A 4,405-nucleotide genomic window follows, 5' to 3' on the forward strand; every position below is an offset into this window, starting at 1 on the left:
AACGCTTGCCATGATGTATGACAGCGCTTCCCGTACCGTCTACTATCGGCAACAAAAACTTTTTGAACTGTTTGCACGCCACAAAGCAGACACAAGGAGGATATATAAAACTGAGCAGACACAAGCTATAAGGCAGATCACTGGCTGCCATGCACGCTGGATCATTCACGCTCGTCCAGTGGTAGAGACATGATACGACGTGTTTCTTGGCTGTAAAAGAGTAGCCAGCGCCGCTGTACTGCTACTACTACTAGTGATAATAATAATAATAATAATAATAATAATAATAATAATAATAATAATAATAATAATAATAATAATAATAATAATAATAATAATAATAATAATAATAATAATAATAATAATAATAATATAATAATAATAATAATAATAATAATAATAATAATAATAATAATAATAATAATAATAATAATAATATAAAATAGGTATTAACTCATACAGAATACAAAATAAATGGGCAGGTAAGCTCGAGTCGTAAAGTATTCAGGCATCAATTTTAATTTCTTCACAGGAAAAGAATTCAAGGATTCAAGCGCGCGCATTGTCACACTTGCTTGTTCTTTGGACAACTGACCCGTGCCGAAGGGTAGGGTGGACGGTGGGAGTGCTTTTTATGGTTTTGTGGGGTTAAACGTCCCAAAGCGACTCAGGCTATGAGAGACGCCGTAGTGGAGGACTCCGGAAATTTCGACCACCTGGGGTTCTTTAACGTGCACTGTCATCGCACAGCACACGGATGCCACTCCGTTTCGCTGGTTTCGCCTCCATCGAAACGCAACCGCCGAGGTCGGGTTCGAACCCGGGTATTCCGGCACAGTAGTCGGGCGTCTTACCATTGCACCACCCCGGCGGGACGGACGGTGGGAGTGAAAGCGAAAGCGAAAAGAGATATAGTGGAGGGCTCCGGACTAATTTCGGCCACCTGATCCTTAAGTGCACTGATCGCGGTTTTCAAGTATGAACTTCATTGTCGCCGACAAAAAGTACTATACTCGCGTCGGGTTAAGCCGCTCGCGTCACGGGTTTTGCGCGGGCCCGAAGCAGATATTGTTATAGTGACTCCAAAGCAGCCATACGGAACTTCGGAATGGGCCGTCTGTCGGCTGCTGCCAGGAATATTCTTAAAAGCTACCGTGATCCAGTCCCTGGTACGACGATAGAACTGGTATGGGTTCCGGCCACTCGGGCAATCCCGGGAACGAGAAGGCTCACGATATGCCCGAGGTTTCGTCGGCCGGGCGGTGAGTACCTCGTTTCCTGCGGGCGCGAGTGAGGGCTTGCTCTCGTTCCATAATAAATCGCCATTTTAGCCTGGCAAGGCGCATCTTTCCTACCCCATATATATCCTCATATTTCCCCAACGTTTGCCTTGGACTCGTAGTCTGTTAGCTTCTTAAAAATTATATAATAGCGAGCCCCTCATTTCCCTTCAATTGTCTGCATATATATAGCCGTGCGTTAGTGTCGCACTCATCGAAGCACGCACTTAATTGGCAGCGTGCATCTGGGTTTGTGCGCAGCTTATGTGCCACGCGGCCGACCACGCGGACACAAATGACCTAAAACTGCTTTCTTCTATTTTCCGCCCTCATAGATATGGCGCGGCATGCTGTGAGTTAAACCTCTATTTGTAACTGCATTGGACTTAATCGGTGACTATAATTCCAAGAATATCGCATCACAGACGTGAGTCTCCGTTCTACAGCTCAGTTCCACTCAAGTCTGGAGAGCACCGGTCGCGGTAATTGCGCGCGCGATATAGGTCTAATTGATTAAATCGGTTAAATATCGAGAGAGAGAGAGAGAGAGAGAGAGAGAGAGAGAGGTTGAAATGGACTTTATTTCTTCCAACAGAGAGATAGTTAGGATGCATGGATGGATCGATAAACTAGGCATGGACATATGTCTGGTCAGCATATAGGCGCAGGCCGAGGAGTTATTCTTGGGTCTCGGCGGCAGCCTTAGCCTGTCGAAGCTTAATTCGCTTTGAAGAGCGGTCGCCCAGACGGGTTTGATAATCCTTTCTGTTCTGCCCGCATATATATAGTATAGGATCTATATAATAATCATCCTCTATAATCATGCAACGTTTGCGGTTGTGCATGACTGGCGAGAATCGGTATGTGAGGTTTCTCCTCAATCTAGGGTTCTATATAAGCCTTCATGCAGCCCTTCTCGTGATTTGTTTCTTATGCTCTGTACCTGTTTCTCATTGCTCTATGCTCTCTGCGGCGCATGAGAGATTTCGGGCCTGGTTTGGTAACCGCTAAATTGTTGCCGTTTAATCATCGGCGGTCACCCTCACTTAAGCACGCCCCCCCCCCCCCCCCCCCCCCTCTCCTCTTCTTTTAAAGCACCGGATCGCAAGTTACCTTTTACTTCCTCTGTAGTGATCAGACTTTTTCCATCCCACTGAGCAAAAGGCATTCCGTGCCTTTAGGCGCATTGAAAGTGTGAGGTGGATGTGTGATTGGGTCGAGGAGCGAGAAAGACAGGAAATAAATGAACAAGACAAAAGACTGCTGGAGAGAGATACTGCCAGCGGGCCTCGCTTGGGAAAGGAGATGTGAACTACGCGCAAACAAAAAAGAGGCGATGCGGCGGCGCGGCCGCCGACGGGTGCTGTCTACGCAAGGGTTTCCCATGGGTATCGGCTTGCTGGTAGGTACACGCACGTATACTATCATGAGCAATATGAGTAGGAACACGCGAGCGCATTGCCCTCGAAACCCACTTGTGGCGTTACGCTGGAAACAAAGTAGAAAAGGCGCCGCGGTTCCTGTTGGCATTCCCGCCTTGCTAGCGTTGCTGCAAAGCGGCAGCTGATTGCAAGACGCTGGCCGCTAGCTGTGATAAGGCGATTATGGAGCGCAGATCGCGAACCGTGCTGTCTGTAGTTCTGCGGCAAATACAGCTGGTAACCCTTGATTTTCTTTGTGGGCTGTTGACCAGAAAATAGTCATTTAGAGCGTGCTTGACACACACACACCCACATAGAAAAAAAAAATAGTAAACAGCGGTATTAAGCGCAGAATTAACACAGACGTCACTGTCCGCAATCTGCGCTCCATAAGCGCCTTATCATCGCTAGCGCCTCACAATCAGCAGCCGTTTCGTAGCAAAGTGGGTTTCCAGGCTATTTGCCATGCGCTCGTATGTTCCTGCTCATGTTGCTCATTATATAGTACGTACACGGGCCCATGCAACGTTAAAATGGCGTGGAGTCCCTGGCATAAGCATGTGTTAAGTACTCGCGATCATCACAAAAAAAAAAAAATAGTAATCGTTCTACACTTGCCGGTCAGTGTCTCAGCGGCACCAATGCGCGCCTTATCGCGTCTTTACACATTAATTAATTCATTTCGCTCCCCATCCCTTCCTCCCTCTCACTGTCCAGCTGCACCCCTCTGAGCGCGGCGCCTGGTGCGGACCGCACCCCCCTCGCGACGCCATTGTATATGATTATTATTTTTGTCTAAGATTTTGATTCATGATTGTAGCCGCGGCCGGGTTCCGAAATGACCTCCCGCGCTGTATCCTCGCGGATGGTTTCTTTACAATATGACTATATTTGGTTAATGAGCGCGAGAAAGTGAACGCCAAACTATTTTTTTTTACATGCGGCATATGGTTACAGGTGCAAAACAAGATGAAAACAAATTAAACATGCGTGAATGCGTGTCTATTATATGATAGCCACATATTAAAATGGAAACACCATAATTACACTCCCAAAACACGTTCTGCAGCTGATTTAATTGACACTGCTGGTCCTTGACAGCTGAAAATTTTCAACTGCAGCTAACCCCATCGTAGCTATCGCACTAGCGTAGAGAAAAAAAAGTGACCGCTCCATTGTTCTCTTTTAGGCTTCATTACATAAGTCAACCTTTTTTTTTATTTATTTGTACTGCATCATCGGCCAACGGGACCCTGGACTGAGGGTCCCCGCCTTCTGACTGAACAAAATAAAGATGTTCTGTTCTCATTTAACCATATCCTTCATCTTTACAGCATTCCTCTTATGCCCCGAGGCAATAAGCATCGCAAAAAAATAAAAAATAAAACGTGCATTGGTGCATGTACTAATTTAGCTAAAAAAACACAATATTCGTTTCCGAAACCGAAATAACTTAATAGTGGCCGCAGATGGCCTCCATATCTTAGCACTTATCGTGCACAGTACGTTTCGAAGAAAAAAAAACTGTTATGCACAAATAAAAACAGGATTCTAGCGTTTTAAAATACGTACACATATATTGACGCAACTACAGGCCTATGGACAAAAAAAAAGAAAAAAAAAAGAACACACACTAGGTGAAGGCCATGCATGCCCCCATGCAGGCTTAGCGCACTGTTTTGCACAGCACCGGCTGGAAGCTTG

The sequence above is a fragment of the Amblyomma maculatum genome, chromosome 6 (assembly GCF_055883805.1).
Source record: "Amblyomma maculatum isolate TAMU_Amacu chromosome 6, ASM5588380v1, whole genome shotgun sequence".
Classification (NCBI taxonomy): domain Eukaryota; kingdom Metazoa; phylum Arthropoda; class Arachnida; order Ixodida; family Ixodidae; genus Amblyomma; species Amblyomma maculatum.